This window comes from Dromiciops gliroides, chromosome 3, assembly GCF_019393635.1.
Source record: "Dromiciops gliroides isolate mDroGli1 chromosome 3, mDroGli1.pri, whole genome shotgun sequence".
NCBI lineage: Eukaryota > Metazoa > Chordata > Mammalia > Microbiotheria > Microbiotheriidae > Dromiciops > Dromiciops gliroides.
The window spans coordinates 623,296,665-623,302,791 of NC_057863.1; positions in this window are offsets into that span (position 1 = coordinate 623,296,665).

The following is a 6,127-nucleotide window of genomic DNA, read 5'->3' on the forward strand; positions in this document are numbered from 1 at the left end:
TAATCTTCCTTAATAATAATGCTTCAGGGGCAGCTAGGTGGCGCAGTGGATAGAGCACTGGTCCTGGATTCAGGAGGACCTGAGTTCAAGTCTGGCCTCAGACACTTGACACTTAACTAGCTGTGTGACCCTGGGCAAGTCACTTAACCCTCATTGCCTCGCAAAAAACCAACAACAACAACAACAACAACAACAACAACAACAACAACAAAAAATAATAATAATGTTTCAGCTATAGAACTCTTCATACCCTTTGATCAAGCAATACCACCACTAGGTTTATATCCCAAAGACATTCCTCAAAAAGAAAAATAGACCTATTTGCGCAAAAATATTTCTAGTCGCTCTTTTTGTGGTGGCTAAGAATTGGAAATCAAAGGAATGCCCATCAATTGGGGAATGACTAAACAACCTGAGGTTACATGACTGTAATGGATTATTGTTGTGCTATAAGAAGTGTCAAGCAGGATGATTTCAGAAAGGCCTGGAAAGACTTGGATGAACTGATGTATAGTGAAGTGAGCAGAACCAGGAGAACACTGTGCATAGTGACAGCAGTACTGTTTGATGAAGAACTCTGAATGACAACTATTCTCAGCAATACAATGATCCCAAAGGACTAATGATGAAGCATCCTACCTACCTCCAAAGAAAGAACTGATATTGGTTGAACACAGACTGAAGCATGCTATTTTTCAGTTTCCTTCATTTTCTCTTTTGTTCAAGTTTTCTTATGTAATGTTTTACACAACTACACATGTACAACCTAATCTGATTGCTTCCTGCCTCAGGGAGTGGGGAAGGAAGGGAGGGATAGAATTTGGAACTCAAAACTTTAAATAAAATGTTTATTATCAAAATTATATAAGAAAAAATAACAATGTCACAGGTGAGAGTTGTGTGAATCAGATGGTCACAAAAGGTGGATGAGCAGCTCTGAAAAGGGCTCAGCAGCCCTCACACCAGTAGTACTAGTTTTCTATGAACACACCCTATACCCCATCTGTACTCAGTAGAGGATTTGTAAATGTTTGTTGAATGAATAAATAAGTGAATGACTGATTGGGACGGAGAAGAAGGTGGGATTGCTTTGAGGGGGGGGAATCATATTTATCTAATCCCAATAAGTTGATGTTGTGGAAATAATACATTTGGAATCAGAAGACCTAGGTTCATATCACATCATTTCAACAAATATTTACCCAGCATCTATTCTGTGTTTTTTACTGTGCTAGGGACCAGGAATCCAAAGACAAAAATGAAGGAGTCTTTATCTTTACTGATCTTACATAATTTCTTTCTGCTGGTTGTTATTTATTATATATTGCACTATATTCATAATGTTTCATCTGAAGTTTATTTTCTGATTTTTGCTTATTTTAAAAAAGCCTTTGGGGGCAGCTAGGTGACACAGTGGATAAAGCACTGGCCCTGGATTCAGGAGGACCTGAGTTCAAATTCGGCCTCAGACATTTGACACGTACTAGTTGTGTGACCTTGGGCAAGTCACTTAATCCTCATTGCCCTGCAAAAGAAAAGAAAAAACACACACACACAAACCAAAACAAAACAAAAACCTTTATAAATCTCTAAAAATCTTATTAAAATATTCATCAGTTTTGCTGGCTTAGGGTTTTTTTTTTAGATGTTTTATTGATACTCTTTGTTTGTATATAGTAGTCATTTTACTTCTTGACCCCACTGAACCCTCCCTCGTGACAAAATAAAACAATAACTGAACGTATCTGATGGCATATGCACCATTCTGCCCTTGTGGTTCCCTCCCTCTCTGCCATAACAGGGGAGGTATATTTCATCATATGTCCTCCTGGATCATTAGTGGTTTTTCAATTACTCTGTTTGACTTTCATTTAGTGATGTTTTCATTTGCATTGTTGAAGACGTTTTGTAGATTGTTCTCTGGCTTAAGGAATTTAACTGCCACTGGGAAGAGCCAACGCGTACATAATTAAGTAAACACAAAGTATATTCAATGAAATACAAAGTAATTACAAGAGGAGGAAAGAGCTAATAACCAGGGGAGGTGGTGGTCAGAAAAAGCCCCATGTGAGAGGCGGGACTTGAGCTATGTTTTGAAGGAAGCTAGAGGTTCTATGAGGTGTAGGTCAATCAACAAGCATTTGTTAAACTCCTATTGTAGAGCACTGGGCCTGGAGTCAGGAAGCCCTGAGTTCAAATCTGGCCTTAGACACTTATGAGTTGTATGACCCAGGGCAAGATACTTCACCCTGATGGCCTCAGTTTTCTCATCTGTAAAATGACCTAGAGAAGGAAATGGCAAGCCATTCCAGCATCTTTGCCAAGAAAGCCCCAAATAGGGTCATGTGGAGTCAGACATGACTGAAATGACTGTGCTATGTCATGCCAAGATTTCCAAAAGTAAAATAAACCTTACGCTCAGGGAGCTTCCATTCTATCAGGGAAAGTAACATGTACAATAGACACAAAATAAATACAAGGTAATGTCTTTTGGGGGGAGGTGGGGATGGACTCAGGAAAGACTTCATGTAGCATTTAGGAGGGATTGCATTCTAGATGCAGGGAATCCTTTGTGCCAAGGCAAAAAGATAGGAAATGGAAGGTACCATGTTATTCTATGTGTGATCTTGGGAAAATAACTTTCTGACTTCAGTTTTCTCCTCTGTTAATGGAGGGGGGCGGTTCCTAGAGGTACCTTCCATCTCTATGTCATATTACTTTATTTACTCTAACACCATAGACAAATCTTAGCCTAATATGTTTAGAGTTTGTGAGGTCTTAGAGGTTATATACTTCAGCCCTCTCATTTTATCTATCTATCTATCTATCTATCTATCTATCTATCTATCTATCTGTCTGTCTGTCTGTCTGTCTGTCTGTCTGTCTGTCTGTCTGTCTGTCTGTCTGTCTATCTATCTATCTATCTATCCATCCATCCATCCATTTATCTATCTATCTATCTATCTATCTATCTATCTATCTATCTATCTATCTATCTATCTGTCTGTCTGTCTGTCTGTCTGTCTGTCTGTCTGTCTGTCTGTCTGTCTGTCTGTCTGTCTATCTATCCATCCATCCATCCATCCATCCATCCATCCATCCATCCATTTATCTATCTATCTATCTATCTATCTATCTATCTATCTATCTGTCTGTCTGTCTGTCTGTCTGTCTGTCTGTCTGTCTGTCTGTCTGCCTGCCTGTCTGTCTGTCTATCTATCTATCCATCCATCCATCCATTTATCTATCTATCTATCTATCTATCTATCTATCTTTCTTTCTTTCTTTCTTTCTTTCTTTCTTTCTTTCTTTCTTTCTTTCTTTCTTTCTTTCTTTCTTTCTTTCTTTCTTTCTTTCTATGCATCCATGCATCCATGTGTTAGGGAATATCCCTTAGGCTCTCTGAATCTCCATTTCCTTATGTCTAAAATGGGAATAATACTTTCACTACCCATCTGCCAGGGTTGATGCAGAAGAAAGCCCCTTGGAAACCCCAGAGTACTTTTCAAATATAGGTTGTCTTTATTATCTAAATGTGTAAGTTCTATTCTGTGAGTTAAAACATGAGCTATTTAGTCATCACGACTTGTACAGTATGAGTGGGATTGGTGTAGACAGGTGTTCATATAGACTCCACACTTAGGTCAGTCTCTTTTAGCAGTAGGTCAGTGTCCGTTGAGGTCATTAGGTGTGGGCTGGACCCTGTGGCAATAAGTGTCCTTCTCTTCTTCTGTTTATAAGGTAAGTGCTGAACTCCTGAGACTGACCCCAGGCCCAGGCCACAGTCTCTTGGTAACTGCTCTCTTCATGCCTACCAACCCAGGTCCTGGGAGCAGGGAGCTAGCTGGTGGGGGTGCGGCAGAGATTCGGAACAAGACACCTGGGGGTCAGGAGGCCAAGCAGAGAGATGACTGGCGAGGTCTGTCAGGTTAATGGAAAATCTGTCACTGCAAATGTCAGCAGCCCCAGTGCAGTGATTAAATCTTGGTCTGAAGTTCAGCTTGGCCCTGTCTTATTGACTGAATCTGGTGTCTTCTATCGACAAGAGCGGATGTCAGAGCGGAATACAAGAAAATCGATGTGCTGGGAGACTAGGGTCAGAGGGTGGGTGGTGAATGTGGAGGGGGTGGGGTAGAGAAGGTGGCTCTGATATTCCTTTTTACCTCTTTGATCTTGAATGAGCTTTCTGATCCTTGCTCTCCTTCCCCTGAGCCTGCAGGGGGTTTCTCAGAGGCCAGAGAACTGTGCATGGAGGCCTAGGTATCAGCTGGGAGTTCTTCGGTTGTGGGGTGGTGGTGATGGTGGTGGAGGTGATGGGTGGACCAGAATTTCTATTCCCTATCTTTCCCATGATACCTAGCAAAGGAAATCTTCATAAACTGGCGGGAGGGGGGGGGGTGGTGCTGTCCATGGTACTCCAGGTCTATTATTAACCACAGAATTGAAGTATTTAGAGAGGATTTTAAAGACCGCCAAGTCCAATTCCTTCATTTTACAGATGAGAAAACTGAGATGCAGAACAAGTAAACGAACTGTTTAAGGTCACAGAGGGAGTATGTAGGAGAATTGGATTTTGAACTCAGGTCTTCTGACCTTAAATCATGCACTCTTTCTTTTTCTTTTTCTTTCTTTCTTTTTTCTTTTATGCAGGGCAATGAGGGCTAAGTGATGTGGTGGGGGTGGGGGTGGGGTGGAAGCTAGGTGGTGCAGTGGATAAAGCACAGGCCCTGGATTCAAATGTCTGGCCTCAGACACTTGACACGTACTAACTGTGTGACCCTGGACAAGTCACTTAACCCTCACTGACCCGCAAAAAAAAGTGACTTGCCCAGGGTCACACAGCTAGTAAATGTCTGAGGCTGGATTTGAACTCAGGTCCTCCTAAATCCAGGGTCGGTGCTTTATCCACTGCTCCACCTAACTGCCCCCAGGCACTCTTTCTACAGACCACAATGCTTCTGAAGGTAGTAGGGCACTAAAGTAGAATTTCTGTGGGCAGAGGAAAACGTCCATTGCCTAGGCTTGTGTATTTCTGGGAGATATAGTCTCAAACAGACAGCACTGATTCCTCTCTGGCCATCTTCCTTCTACTGGAATCTTGAACTCTGTCCCTGGGAAACCCAGTTCTGATAAGTGAGCTTTCACCACATCTTCTCTTAAACCAGGCCTTCCCACCATTTCTCAGCCACCTACCCCATGACACTATGTAGATTTCTATCCTACATCTCTATTTCTCCTTTATGTGTTGTGTCCCCTATTAGAATGTAAGCCCTTGAGGACAGAGGCTGCTTTGTTTGTTTGTATTTTTATCTTTAATGCTTAGCACAGTGCCTGCAATATAGTAGGTGCTTAAATGCTTCCTCTCTCTCCAAAACCTCCCTTTTCCCTTTCCCTTTCTCTCTCCCCTTCCTTCCTCCTTCTCTCTCTCTCTCTCTCTCTCTCTCTCTCTCTCTCTCTCTCTCTCTCTCTCTCTCTCTCCATCTCCCCCTCCTCCCAATAAATATACAATAATCTCTCTTCCCCAAGGAGAGACTTGTAGGAGGGATACAACTGGATGGAGGGGAATGGGGAATGTTGAACATATGATTCTATTGGAAGTCAGGCTAGTGAAAATAAGGAAACAAAACAGAGACTGGATAGACAAACTACAGACCGGGCAGTCAGTGTGAGTGGTGTTTGAGAGTGATTGAGCTCACTAGTGAAGTACTCTGGGCAATACATCAATTACTATTTAAGCTTGCTACATGACCAGCCCACCTCCTATTCCAATCATGCATTTCTTGGATAATCTCACTTGGGCACAAATCACCATTGTTAATATGTTCCAACCTCCTTCACCCACCATGTGCCTCCCCATTGCCCTTTGGGTTCCTGGCAATTTTACTTCTTTGAAGACCGTGGTATTCTATGATTAATGGCCATATAGCATAACCAGGAGGGTATTGGTGTTAAAAATTCATGAAATAAGATTCCAACTGCATACAAGGGAAATATATACTCAAATATAGAGTTGAATAAATAGAAAAAGGAAAGTAATCGCAGTAAGAAAAAACAACAGAAATGTGTTATAGTTATCTAGATATTAAAGGTTTTTAAAAAAAGTTTAATTATTTGATAATATGAATTT